Source organism: Schistocerca gregaria, unplaced genomic scaffold (assembly GCF_023897955.1).
Source record: "Schistocerca gregaria isolate iqSchGreg1 unplaced genomic scaffold, iqSchGreg1.2 ptg000228l, whole genome shotgun sequence".
In the NCBI taxonomy this organism is placed as follows: Eukaryota; Metazoa; Arthropoda; class Insecta; order Orthoptera; family Acrididae; genus Schistocerca; species Schistocerca gregaria.
This window is the reverse complement of record NW_026061747.1, coordinates 1,138,825-1,154,641: the sequence shown is the minus strand read 5'-3', so window position 1 is coordinate 1,154,641 and position 15,817 is coordinate 1,138,825.

Sequence of the window (15,817 nt, the reverse complement as noted above, 5' to 3'; positions counted from 1 at the left end):
GTTGTTGTTGTTGTTGTTGTTGTTGTTGTTGTTGTTGTGATCTTCAGTCCTGAGATTGGTTTGATGCAGCTCTCCATGCTACTCTATCCTGTGCAAGCTTCTTCATCTCCCAGTACATATTGTAGCCTACATCCTTTTGAATCTGCTGAGTGTATTCTTCTCTTGGTCTCCCTCTATGATTTTTACCCTCCACGCTGCCCTCCAATACTAAATTGGTGATCCCTTGATGCCTAAGTACATGTCCTACCAACCAATCCCTACTTCTAGTCAAGCTGTGCCACAAACTCCTCTTCTCTCCAATTGTATGCAATACCTTCGCATTAGTAATGTGATCTACCCATCTAATCTTCAGCATTCTTCTGTAGCACCACATTTCGAAAGCTTCTATTCTCTTCTTGTCCAAACTAGTTATCATCCATGTTTCACTTCCATACATGGCTACACTTTATACAAATACTTTCAGAAACGACTCCCTGTATTCCAGCCAACATTGTCAAAAGCTTTTTCCAAGTCTAGAAATGCTATAAACACAGGTTTGCCTTTTCTTAATGTAGCTTCTAAGTTAAGTCATAGGGTCAGTGTTGCTGCACGTGTTCCAATATTTCTACGGAATCCGAACTGATCTTCCCCGAGGTCAGCTTCTACCAGTTTTTCCATTCATCCGTAAAGAATTCTCGTTAGTATTTTGCAGCTGTGACTTATTGAACTTATAGTTGGGTAATTTTCACATCTGTCAACACCTGTTCTCTTTGGGATTGGAATTATTATATTCTTCTTGAAGTCTGAGGGTATTTCACCTGTATCATACATTTTGCTCACCAGATGGTAGAGTTTTGTCAGGACTGGCTCTCCTAAGGCTGTCAGTAGTTGTAATGCAATGTTGCCAACTCCCAGGGACTTGTTTCAACTTAGGTCTTTCAGTGCTCTGTCAAACTCTTTGCACAGGATCATATCTCCCACTTCATCTCAGCATTTTAAGTGTTACATAGGGAGAAAATGGAAGAACCTGATGACTTGCTTCAGTTACACGTAATATTTTTTGAGTGTTTCATCTACCAATGGGAAAATGCTCCTCTCTAAGCACAAATAAGTGTGTATGCTCCTTTATAAATAATTGACTGAAGAATCTGATTCCAGCTACCTCATCCTACTTTACCCAGCACCTTCCCAAAAATTTCCCAACACTTTTGGTACACAAATATACTTGTTCTCTTCTCACTAATATATCACTCATACCCCTCACCCCGGCTTGCCCATTCTCACTCACTCACTACTACTACTACAACTACTACTACTACTACTACTACTACTACTACTACTAGTAGTAGTAGTAGTAGTAGTAGTAGTATTTCCTCTTGCTGTCACTGTCTCTGCCTTGCTCTATCTTACTGCTACTATCTGTTTCACTCCTTCCTACTACTGCTGTATCTTCTCACTGACACACCGTCTCTCTTCTTTTTTGCCATTGTCACAGACACTGTGTTGCATTATCATTGGTTCTCACCTACTTCTACTTCCCAATTTTCTTCATTCCTCTCCAACCATGGAGAAAAGTCCGCATGGTGCCTGTTGTATTCAATCCCGATGCAATTTCTATCTTTCATCAACACTCTGAAGGTCCACAGATTACAGAATGCCTCCAGATGTGCTTCGGAAACTACTACTGGTCTTCCAGGGAACGATCAAAACGTATACAGTTTGAGACATTACTCCCATAGAGAAAAGTAAGCATGGTGCCTGCTGTATTTAATCACAATGCAATTTCTATGTTTCATCAACACTCTGAACGTCCACAGAATACAGAGTGCCTCCACATGTGCTTCGGAAACTACTACTGCTCTTCCAGGAACGATGTAAGCAAAGACAGTTTGAGACATTACTCCCATCGAGAAAAGTCCGCATAGTGCCTGTTGTATTCAATCCCGATGCACTTTCTGTGTTTCATCAACACACTGAAGGTCCACTGATTACAGAATGCCTCCAGATGTGGTTCGGAAACTAGTGTTGGTTGTCCAGGGAACGATTAAAGCGTAGACAGTTTGAGACATTACTCCCATGGAAAAAATTCCGCATGGTGAATGTTGTATTCCATCACGATGCAATTTCTGTGTTGCACCAACACTCTGAAGGTCCACAGATTGTAGAATGCCACCAGATGTATTTCGGAAACTACTACTGGTCCTACAGGGAAATATCTAAGCGTAGACAGCTTCAGACCTTCCATCCATGGAGAAACATCTGCATGGTGCCTGTTGTATTCAATCCCGATGCAATTTCTGTGTTTCATCAACACACTGAAGGTCCACTGATTACAGAATGCCTCCAGATGTGGTTCGGAAACTACTACTGGTCTTCAAGGGAACGATCAAAGCGTAGACAGTTTGAGACATTACTCCCATGGAGAAAAGTCCGCATGGCGCCTGTTGTATTCATTCCCGATGCTATTTCTGTGTTTCATGAACACTGTGAAGGTCCACAGATTACAGAATGCCTGCACATGTGCTTCGGAATCTACGACATGTCTCCCAGGAGTCGATCAAAGCGTAGACAGTTTGAGACATTACTCCCATGGAGAAAAGTCCGCATGGTGCCTGTTATATTCAATCCCGATGCAATTTCTTTGTTTCATCAAAACTCTGAATGTCCAAAGATTACTGAATGCCTACAGATGTGCTTCGGACAATACTACTGGTCTTCATGAGAACGATCAAAGCATAGAAAGTTTGAGACATTACTCCCATCGAGAAAATTCCGCATGGTGCCTGTTATATTCAATCCCGATGCAATTTCTGTGTTTCATCAACACTCTGAAGGTCCACAGATTACAGAGTGCCTCCAAATGAGCTTCAGAAATTACTACTAGTCCTATAGGGAAATATCTAAGCGTAGAAAGTTTGAGACATTCCTCCCATGGAGAAAAGTCCACATGGTGAATGTTGTATACCATCTAGATGCAATTTCTGTGTTTCATCAACACTCTGAAGGTCCAAGGATTACAGAATGCCTCCAGATGTGGTTCGGAAACTACTACTGGTCTGCCAGGAACATATCAAAGTGTAGACAGTTTGAGACATTACTCCCATGAAGAAACGTGCGCATGGAGGCTTTTGTATTCAATCCCGATGCAATTTCTGTGTTTCATCAACACACTGAAGGTCCAGAGATTACAGAATTAGTCCATATGTGCTTCGGAAACTACTACTAGTCTTCCAGGGAACGATCAAAGCATAGATAGTTTGAGACATTTCTCCAATGGAGAAAAGTGTGCATGGTGAATGTTGTATTCAATCTCGATGCAACATTTGTGTTTCACCAACACTCTGAAGGACCAGAGATTACGAACTGCCTCCATATGTGCTTCGGAAACTACTACTGGTCTTCCAGGGAACTATGAAAACATATACTGTTTGAGACATTACTGCCATAGAGAAAAGTCCGCATGGTGCCGTTGTATTCCATCCCGACGTAATTTCTGTGTTTCATCAACACTCTGAAGGTCCAAAGATTACTGAATGCCTCCAAATGTGCTTTCGGGAACTACTACTGCTCTTCCAGGGACCGATCAAAGCGTAGACAGTTTGAGAAATTACTCCCATGGAGAAAATTCCGTATGGTGAATGTTGTATTCCATCACGATGCTATTTCTGTGTCTAACCAACACTCTGAAAGTCCACAGATTATAGAATGCCTCCAGATGTGCTTCGGAAACTAGTACTGGTCCTCCAGGGAAATATTTAATCGTAGACAGCTTCAGACATTCCTCCCATGGAGAAACGTCCGCATGGTGCCTGTTGTATTCAATCCCGATTCAATTTCTGTGTTTCATCAAAGCTCTGAAGGTCCAACGATTACTGAATGCCTCCAGATGTACTTTGGAAACTACTACTGGTTCTTCCAGGGAACGATCAAAACGTAGACAGTTTGAGATATTACTCCCATGGAGAAAAGTCCGCATGGCGCCTGTTGTACTCAATCCCGATGCAATTTCTGTGTTTCATCAACACTCTGAAGGTCCACAGATTAATGAATGCCTCGACATGTGCTTCGGAATCTACGACTCGTCTCCCAGGAATCGATCAAAGCGTAGACACTATGAGACATTACTCCCATGGAGTAAAGTCCGCATAGTGCCTGTTGTATTCTATCCCGATGCAATTTCTATCTTTCATCAACACTCTGAAGGTCCACAGATTACAGAATGCCTCCAGATGTGCTTCGGAAACTACTACTGGTTTTCCAGGGAACGATCAAAGCGTAGACAGTTTGAGACAATACTCCCATGGAGAAAAGTCCGCATGGTGCCTGTTGTATTCAATGCCGATGCAATTTCTGTGTTTCATCAACACTCTGAAGGTCCAAAGAATACTGAATGCCTCCAGATGTGCTTCGGTAACTACTACTAGTCTTCCAGGGAACGATCAAAGCGTGGACAGTTTGAGAAATTACTCCCATGGAGAAAAGTCCGCATGGTGAATGTTGTATTCCATCTCGATGCAATTTCTGTGTTTCATCAAACTCTGAAGGTCCACAGATATTAGAATGGGTCCAGATTTGATTTGGAAACTACTACTGGTCTTCCAGGGAACGATCCAAGCGGAGACAGTTCCAGACATTACTCCCATGGAGAAAAGTCCTCATGGGGAGTGTTGTATACAATCCCGAAGCAATTTATTTGTTTCATCATCACTCTGAATGTCCACAGATTACATAATGCCTACAGATGAGGTTAGGAAACTACTACTGCTCCTCCAGGGAAAGATCAAAGCGTAGAGAGTTTGAGACATTACTCCCATGGAGAAAAGTCCACATTGGTGCATGTTGTATTCAATCTCGATGCAATTTCTGTGTTTCATCACCACTCTGAAGGTCGGAAGATTACAGCATGCCCCAGATGTGCTTCGGAAACTACTACTGGTCTCCCAGGAATCAATCAAAGCGTAGACAGTTTGAGACATTACTCCCATGGGGAAAAGTCCGCATGATGAATGTTGTATTCAATCCCGATGCAATTTCTGTGTTTCATCAACACACTGAAGGCGTACACATTACAGAATGAGTATAGATATGCTTCGGAAACTACTACTAGTCTTTCAGGGAACGATCAAAGCATAGACAGTTTGAGACATTACTCCCATGGAGAAAAGTCCGCATGGTGAATGTTGTAATGAATCCCGATGCAATTTCTGTGTTTCATCAACACTCTGAAGATCCACCGATTACAGAATGCCTCGAGATGTGCCTTGGAAACTACTACAGGTCTTCCAGGGACCGATCAAAGCGTAGACAGTTTGAGAAATTACTTATATGGAGAAAATTCCGCATGGTGAATGTTGTATTCCATCACGATGCTATATCTGTGTCTCACCAACATTCTGAAGGTCCACAGATTATAGAATGCCTCCAGATGTGCTTCGGAAACTAGTACTGGTCCTCCAGGGAAATATCTAATCGTAGACAGCTTCAGACATTCCTCCCATAGAGAAACGTCCGCATGGTGCCTGTTGTATTCAATCCCGATGCAATTTCTGTGTTTCATCAAAACTCTGAAGGTCCAACGATTACTGAATGCCTCCAGATGTGCTTTGGAAACTACTACTGGTTCTTCCAGGGAACGATCAAAGCGTGGACAGTTTGAGACATTTCTCCCATGGAGAAAAGTCTGCATGGCGCCAATTGTATTCAATCCCGAAGCAATTTCTGTGTTTCATCAACACTCTGAAGGTCCACAGATTAATGAATGCCTCGACATGTGTTTCGGAATCTACGACTGGTCTCCCAGGAATCGATCAAAGCGTAGACAGTTTGAAACATTACTCCCATGGAGTAAAGTCCGCATGGTGCCTGTTGTATTCTATCCATATGCAATTTCTATCTTTCATCAACACTCTGAAGGTCCACAGATTACAGAATGCCTCCAGATGTGCTTCGGAAACTACTATTGGTTTTCCAGGGAACGATCAAAGCGTAGACAGTTTGAGACAATACTCCCATGGAGAGAAGTCCACATGGTGCCTGTTGTATTTAATGCCGATGCAATTTCTGTGTTTCGTCAACACTCTGAATGTCCTAAGATTACTGAATGCCTCCAGATGTGCTTCGGAAACTACTACTGGTCTTCCAGGGAACGATAGAATCGTAGACAGTTTGATACATTACGCCCATGGAGAAATGGCAGCATGGGCCCTGTTGTATTCAATGCCGATGCAATTTCTGATTTTCATCGACACTCTGAAGGTCCAAAGATTACTGAATGTCTCCAGATGTGCTGAGGTAACTACTACTAGTCTTCCAGGGAACGATCAAAGCGTAGACAGAGTTGAGACATTACTCCCATGAAGAAACGTGGGTATGGAGGCTTTTGTATTCAATCCCAATGCAATTTCTGTGTGTCATCAGAACACTGAAGATCAACAGATTACAGAATGAGTCCAGTTGTGCTTCGGAAACTAATACTGGTCTTCCAGGGAACGATCAAAACGTAGACAGTTTGAGACATTACTCCCATGGAGATAAGTCCGCATGGTGAATGTTGTACTCCATCTCGATGCAATTTCTGTGTTTCACCAACACTCTGAAGGTCCACAGATTATAGAATGCCTCCATATTTGCTTGGGAAACTACTACTGGTCTTCCAGGGAAAGATCCAAGCGGAGACAGTTTCAGACATTACTCCCATGGTGAAAAGTCCGCATGGTGCCTGTTGTATTCAATGCCGATGCAATTTCTGTGTTTCATCAACACTCTGAATGTCCTAGGATTACTGAATGCCTCCAGATGTGCTTCGGAAACTACTACTGGTCCTCCAGGGAACGATCAAAGCGTAGACAGTTTGAGACATTACTCCCATCGAGAAAAGTCCTCATGGATAATGTTGTATTCAATCCCGAAGCAATTTATTTGTTTCATCAACACTCTGAAGGTCGGAAGATTACAGCATGCCTCCAGATGTGCTTCGTAAACTATTACTGGTCTCCCAGGAATCAAAGAAAGCGTAGACAATTTGAGTCATTACTCCCATGGAGAGGAGTCCGCATGATGAATGTTGTATTCCATCTCGATGCAATTTCTGTGTTACATCAACACTCTGAAGGTCCTAAGATTACTGAATGCGTCCAAATGTGCTTCGGAAACTACTACTGGCCTTCCAGGGAACGATTAAAGCGTAGACAGTTTGAGACATTACTCCCATGGAGAAAAGTCCGCATGGCGCCTGATGTATTCAATCTCGATGCAATTTCTGCGCTTCATCAACACTCTGAAGGTCCAAAGATTACTGAATGCCTCCAGATGTGGTTCGGAAACTACTACTAGTCTCCCAGGGAACGATCAAGTCGCTGACAGTTTGAGACATTACTCCCATGGAGAAAAGTCCGCATGGTGTCTGTTGTATTCAATCTCGATGCAATTTATTTGTTTCATTAACCTTCTGATAGTCCACAGATTACATAATGCCTCCAGATGTGCTTCGGAAACTACTACTGGTCCTCCAGGGAATGATCAAAGCGTAGACAGTTTGAGACATTACTCTCATGGAGAAGAGAGCGCATGGTGCCTGTTGAATTCAATCTCGATGCAATTTCAATGTTTCATCAACGCTCTGAAGGTCCAAAGATAACTGAATGCCTCCAGATGTGCTCCGGAAACTACTACTAGTCTTCCAGGGAACGATCAAAACATAGACAGTTTGGGACATTACTCGCATGGAGAAAAGTCCGCATGGTGAATTTTGTATTCCATCTTGATGCGATTTCTGTGTTTCATGAACACTCTAAAGGTCCACAGATAATAGAATGCCTCCAGATTTGCTTGGGAAACTACTACTGGTCTTCCAGGGAACGATCCAAGCGGAGACAGTTTGAGACATTACTCCCATGGAGAAAAGTCCTCATGAGGAATGTTGTATTCAATCCCGAAGCAATTAATTTTTTTCATCAACACTCTGAATGTCCACAGATTACATAATTCCTACAGATGTTCTTCGGAAACTACTACTGGTCCTCCAGGGAATGATCAAAGCGTAGACAGTTTGAGACATTACTCCCATGGAGAAAAGTCCGCATGGTGCCTGTTGTATTCAATCTCGATGCAATTTCTGTGTTTCATCAAAACTCTGAAGGTCCAAAGATAACTGAATGCCTCCAGATGTGCTTCTGAAACTACTACTGTTCCTACAGGGAAATATCAAAGCGTAGACAGTTTGAGACATTACTCCCATAGAGAAAAGTCCTCATGGATAATGTTGTATTCAATCCCGAAGCAATTTATTTGTTTCATCAACACACTGAAGGTCCACAGATTACATAATGCCTCCAGATGTTATTCGGAAACTACTACTGGTCCTCCAGAGAATGATAAACGAGTAGACAGTTTGAGACATTACTCCCATAGAGAAAAGTCCTCATGGATAATGTTGTATTCAATCCCGAAGCAATTTATTTGTTTTATCAACACTCCGAAGGTCCACAGATTACATAATGCCTCCAGATGTGCTTCGGAAACTACTACTGGTCCTCCAGGGAACGATCCAAGAGGGAACAGTTTGAGACATTACTCCCATAGAGAAAAGTCCTCATGGATAATGTTGTATTCAATCCCGAAGCAATTTATTTGTTTCATAAACCTTCTCATAGTCCACAGATTACATAATGCCTCCAGATGTGCTTTGGAAACTACTACTGGTCCTCCAGGGAATGATCAAAGCGTAGACAGTTTGAGACATTACTCCCATGGAGAAAAGTCCGCATGGTGCCTGTTGTATTCAATCCCGATGCAATTTATTTGTTTCATAAACCTTCTGATAGTCCACAGATTACATAATGCCTCCAGATGTGCTTCGGAAACTACTACTGGTCCTCCAGGGAATGATCAAAGCGTAGACAGTTTGAGACATTACTCCCATGGAGAAAAGTCCGCATGCTGCCTGTTGAATTCAATCTCGATGCAATTTCTGTGTTTCATCAACGCTCTGAAGGTCCAAAGATAACTGAATGCCTCCAGATGTGCTCCGGAAACTACTACTAGTCCTAACTGGAAATATCTAAGCGTATCCAGTTTGAGACATTACTCCCATGGAGAAAAGTAAGCATGGTGCCTGTTGTATTCAAACCCGATGCAACTTCTGTGTTTCATCAACACTCTGAAGATCCACAGATTACATAATGCCTCCAGATGTGCTTCGGAAACTACTAATGGTCCTCCAGGAAATTATCAAAGCGTAGACAGTTTGAGACATGACTCCAATGGGGAAAAGTCGGCATGGTGCCTGTTGTATTCAATCATGATGCAATTTATTTGTTTCATCAACACTCTGAAGGTCCACAGATAACATAATGCCTCCAGATGTGCTTCGTAAACTACTAATGGTCCTCTAGGAAATTATCTAAGCGTAGACAGTTTAAAACATTACTCCCATGGAGAAATGTCCGCATGGTGACTGTTGTATTCAATCTCGATGCAATTTCTGTGTTTCATCATCACTCTGAAGATCCACAGATTACAGAGTGCCTCCAGATGTGCTTCGGAAACTACTACTGGTCCTACAGGGAAATATCTAAGCGTAGACAGTTTGATACATTACTCCCATGAAGAAACGTGCGTATGGAGACTTTTGTATTCAATCCCGATGCAATTTCTTTGTTTCATCAACACACTGAAGGTCAACAGATTACAGAATGGGTCCAGATGTGCTTCGGAAACTACTACTTGTCTTCCAGGGAACGATCAAAGCATAGACAGTTTAAGACATTACTCCCATGGAGAAACGTCCGCATGGTGAATGTTATATTCAATCCCGATGCAATTCCTGCGTTTTATCAACACACTGGAGGTCCACTGATTACAGAATGCCTCAAGTTGTGCTTTGGAAACTACTACTGGACTTCCAGGGAACGATCAAAGAGTAGACAATTTCAGTATTACTACATGGAGAAAAGTCTGCATGGTGAATGTTGTATTCAAGGTCGATGCAATTTCTGCGTTTCATCAACACTCTGAAGGTCCACAGATTAAGTAATGCCTCCAGATGTTATTCGGAAACTACTACTGGTCCTCCAGGGAATGATCAACGAGTAGACAATTTGAGAGATTATTCCAATGGAGAAAAGTCCGAATGGTGCCTGTTGTATTCAATCTCAATGCAATTTCTGCTTTTCATCAACACTCTGAAGGTCCAAAGATTATTGAATGCCTCCAGATGTGCTTCGGAAACCACTACTAGTCTTCCAGGGAACGATCAAAGCGTAGACAGTTTGAGACATTACTCCCATGGAGAAAAGTCCGCATTGGTGCCTGTTGATTTCAATCTCGATGCAATTTCTGTGTTTCATCAACACTCTGAAGGTCGGAAGATTACAGCATGCCTCCAGATGTGCTTCGGAAACTACTACGAGTCTTCCAGGGAATGATCAAAGCGTAGACATGTTGAGACATTACTTCCATGGAGAAAAGTAAGCATGGTGGCTGTTGTTTTCTAACCCGATGCAACTTCTGTGTTTCATCAACACTCTGAAGGTCCACTGATTACAGAATGCCTCAAGTTGTGCTTTGGAAACTACTACTGGACTTCCAGGGAACGATCAAAGAATAGACAATTTCAGTATTACTGCATGGAGAAAGGTCTGCATGGTGAATGTTGTATTCAAGGTCGATGCAATTTCTGCCTTTCATCAACACTCTGAAGGTCCACAGATTACATAATGCCTCCAGATGTTATTCGGAAACTACTACTGGTCCTCCAGAGAATGATAAACGAGTAGACAATTTGAGAGATTATTCCAATGGAGAAAAGTCCGCATGGTGCCTGTTGTATTCAATCCCGATGCGATTTATTTGCATCATAAACACTCCGAAGGTCCACAGATTACATAATGCCTCCAGATGTGCTTCGGAAACTACTACTGTTCCTACAGGGAAATATCAAAGCGTAGACAGTTTGAGACATTACTCCCATAGAGAAAAGTCCTCATGGATAATGTTGTATTCAATCCCGAAGCAATTTATTTGTTTCATCAACACTCTGAAGGTCGGAAGATTACAGCATGCCTCCAGATGTGCTTCGTAAACTATTACTGGTCTCCCAGGAATCAAAGAAAGCGTAGACAATTTGAGTCATTACTCCCATGGAGAGGAGTCCGCATGATGAATGTTGTATTCCATCTCTATGCAATTTCTGTGTTACATCAACACTCTGAAGGTCCTAAGATTACTGAATGCGTCCAAATGTCCTTCGGAAACTACTACTGGCCTTCCAGGGAACGATTAAAGCGTAGACAGTTTGAGACATTACTCCCATGGAGAAAAGTCCTCATGGCGCCTGATGTATTCAATCTTGATGCAATTTCTGCGTTTCATCAACACTCTGAAGGTCCAAAGATTACTGAATGCCTCCAGATGTGGTTCGGAAACTACTACTAGTCTTCCAGGGAACGATCAAGTCGTAGACAGTTTGAGACATTACTCCCATGGAGAAAAGTCCGCATGGTGCCTGTTGTATTCAATCCCGATGCAATTTATTTAATTCATAAACCTTCTGATAGACCACAGATTACATAATGCCTCCAAATGTGCTTCGGAAACTACTACTGGTCCTCCAGGGAATGATCAAAGCGTAGACAGTTTGAGACATTACTCCCATGGAGAAAAGAGCGCATGGTGCTGTTGAATTCAATCTCGATGCAATTTCTGTGTTTCATCAACGCTCTGAAGGTCCAAAGATAACTGAATGACTCCAGATGTGCTCCGGAAACTACTACTAGTCCTAACTGGAAATATCTAAGCGTATCCAGTTTGAGACATTACTCCCATGAAGAAACGTGCGTATGGTGGCTTTTTTATTCAATCCCTATGCAATTTCTGTGTTTCATCAACACACTGAAGGTCAACAGTTTACAGAATGAGTCCAGATGTGCTTCGGAAACTACTACTGGTCTTCCAGGGAACGATCAAAACATAGACAGTTTGGGACATTACTCCCATGGAGTAAAGTCCGCATGGTGCCTGTTGTATTCTATCCCGATGCTATTTCTATCTTTCATCAACACTCTGAAGCTCAACAGATTACAGAATACCTCCAGATGTGCTTCGGAAACTACTATTGGTTTTCCAGTCAACGATCAAAGCGTAGACAGTTTGAGACAATACTCCCACGGAGAAAAGTCCGCATGGTGCCTGTTGTATTCAATGCAGATGCAATTTCTGTGTTTAATCAACACTCTGAATGTCCTAAGATTACTGAATGCCTCCAGATGTGCTTCGGAAACTACTACTGGTCTTCCAGGGAACGATCAAAGCGTAGACAGTTTGAGACATTACTCCCATGGAGAAATGTTAGCATGGGCCCTGTTGTATTCAATGCCGATGCAATTTCTGTGTTTCATCAACACTCTGAAGGTCCAAAGATTACTGAATGCATCCAGATGTGCTTCGGTAACTACTACTAGTCTTCCAGGGAACGATCAAAGCGTAGACAGTTTGAGACATTACTCCTATGGAGAAAAGTAAGCATGGTGGCTCTTGTATTTAATCACAATGCAATTTCTATGTTTCACCAACACTCTGAAGGTCCACAGATAATAGAATGCCTCCAGATGTATTTCGGAAACTACTACTGATCCTACAGGGAAATATCTAAGCGTAGACAGAGTTGAGACATTACTCCCATGAAGAAACGTGGGTATGGAGGCTTTTGTATTCAGTCCCGATGCAATTTCTGTGTTTCATCAGAACACTGAAGATCAACAGGGTACAGAATGAGTCCAGATGTGCTTCGGAAACTACTACTGGTCTTCCAGGGAACGCTCAAAACATAGACAGTTTGGGACATTACTCCCATGGAGAAAAGTCCGATGCAATTTCTGTGTTTCATCAAACTCTGAAGGTCCACAGATAATAGAATGCCTCCAGATTTGCTTGGGAAACTACTACTGGTCTTCCAGGGAACGATCCAAGCGGAGACAGTTTCAGACATTACTCCCAATGATAAAAGTCGTCATGGGGAATGTTGTATTCAATCCCGAAGCAATTTATTTGTTTCATCAACACTCTGAAGTTCCACAGATTACATAATGACTACAGATGTGCTTCGGAAACTACTACTGGTCTACCAGGAATCAATCAAAGCGTAGACAGTTTGAGACACTACTCCCATGGGGAAAAGTCCGCATGATTAATGTTGTATTCAATTCCAATGCAATTTCTGTGTTTCATCAACACACTGAAGGTCTACAGATTACAGAATGAGTATAGATGTGCTTCGGAAACTACTACTTGTCTTCCAGGGATCGACCAAAGCATAGACAGTTTGAGACATTACTCCCATGGTGAAAAGTCCGCATGGTGCCTGTTGTATTCAATGCCGATTCAATTTCTGTGTTTCATCAACACTCTGAATGTCCTAGGATTACTGAATGCCTCCAGATGTGCTTCGGAAACTACTACTGGTCTTCCAGGGAACGATCAAAGCGTAGACAGTTTGAGACATTACTCCCATCGAGAAAAGTCCTCATGGATAATGTTGTATTCTATCCCGAAGCAATTTATTTGTTTCATCAACACTCTGAAGGTCGGAAGATTACAGCATGCCTCCAGATGTGCTTCGTAAACTATTACTGGTCTCCCAGGAATCAAAGAAAGCGTAGACAATTTGAGTCATTACTCCCATGGAGAGGAGACCGCATGATGAATGTTGTATTCCATCTCGATGCAATTTCTGTGTTACATCAACACTCTGAAGGTCCAAAGATTACTGAGTGCCTCCAGATGTGGTTCGGAAACTACTACCAGTCTTCCAGGGAACGATCAAGTCGTAGACAGTTTGAGACATTACTCCCATGGAGAAAAGTCCGCATGGTGCCTGTTGTATTCAATCCCGATGCAATTTATTTGTTTCATAAACCTTCTGATAGTCCACAGATTACATAATGCCTCCAGATGTGCTTCGGAAACTACTACTGGTCCTCCAGGGAATGATCAAAGCGTAGACAGTTTGAGACATTACTCCCATGGAGAAAAGTCCGCATGGTGCCTGTTGAATTCGATCTCGATGCAATTTCTGTGTTTCATCAACGCTCTGAATGTCCAAAGATTACTGAATGCTTCCAGATGTGTTTCGGAAACTACTATGAGTCTTCCAGGGAACGATCAAAGCGTATCCAGTTTCAGACATTACTCCCATGAAGAAACGTGCGTATGGTGGCTTTTTTATTCAATCCCTATGCAATTTCTGTGTTTCATCAACACACTGAAGGTCAACAGTTTACAGAATGAGTCCAGATGTGCTTCGGAAACTACTACTAGTCTTCCAGGGAACGATCAAGTCGTAGACAGTTTGAGACATTACTCCCATGGAGAAATGTACTCATGGTGAATTTTGTATTCAATCCCAATGCAATTTATTTGTTTCACCAACACTCTGAAGGTCCACAGATTTCATAATTCCTCCAGATGTGCTTTGGAAACTACTACTGGTCCTCCAGGGAACTATTAAAGCAGAGACAGTTTGATACATTTCTCCCATGGAGAAAAGTCCGCATGGTGCCTGTTGTATTCAATCCCGATGAAATTTATTTGTTTCATAAACACTCTGAAGGTCCACAGATTACAGAATGCCTCCAGATGGGCCTCGGAAACCTCTACTGGGCTCCCAGGAGTCGATCAAAGCGTAGACAGGTTGAGACATTACTCCCATGCAGAAACGTTCGCATGGTGCCTGTTGTATTCAGTCCCGATGCAATGTATTTGTTTCATCAACACTGAAGGTCCACCGATTACAGAATGCCTCCAGTTGTGCTTTGGAAACTACTACTAGTCTTCCAGGGAACGATCAAATCGTAGACAGTTTGAGACATTACTCCCATGGAGAAAAGTCCTCATGGGGAATGTTGTATTCAATCCCGAAGCAATTTATTTGTTTTATCAACACTCTGAAGGTCCACATATTACAGAGTGCCTACATATGTGTTTCGGAAACTACTACTGGTCCTCCAGGGAATAATCAAAGCGTAGACAGTATGAGACTTTACTCCCATGGGGAAAAGTCCGCATGATGAATGTTGTATTCCATCTCGATGCAATTTCTGTGTTTCATCAACACTCTGAAGGTCCACCGATTACGGAATGCCTCCAGTTGTGCTTCGGAAACTACTACTGGTCCTCCAGGGAACGATCCAAGCGTAGGCACTTTGAGACATTACTCCCATGGAGAAAAGTCCTCATGGATTATGTTGTATTCAATCCCGAAGAAATTTATTTGTTTCATCAACACTCTGAAGGTCGGAAGATTAAAGCATGCCTCCAAATGTGCTTCGTAAACTACTACTGGTCTCCCAGGTATCAATGAAAGCGTAGACAATTTGAGACATTACTCCCATGGAGAAGAGTCCGCATGATGAATGTTGTATTCCATCTCGATGCAATTTCTGTGTTACATCAACACTCTGAAGGTCCTAAGATTACTGAATGCATCGAAATGTGCTTCGGAAACTACTACTGGCCTTCCAGGGAACGATTAAAGCGTAGACAGTTTGAGACATTACTCCCATGGAGAAAAGTCCGCATGGCGCCTGTTGTATTCAATCCCGATGCAATTTCTGTGTTTCATCAACACTCTGAAGGTCCACAGATTAATGAATGCCTCGACATGTGCTTCGGAATCTACGACTGGTCTCCCAGGAATCGATCAAAGCGTAGACAGTTTGAGACATTACTCCCCTGGCGTAAAGTCCGCATGGTGCCTGTTGTATTCTATCACGATGCAATTTCTGTGTTTCATAAGCACTCTGAATGTCCAAAGATTACCGAATGCCTCCAGATGTGCTTCGGA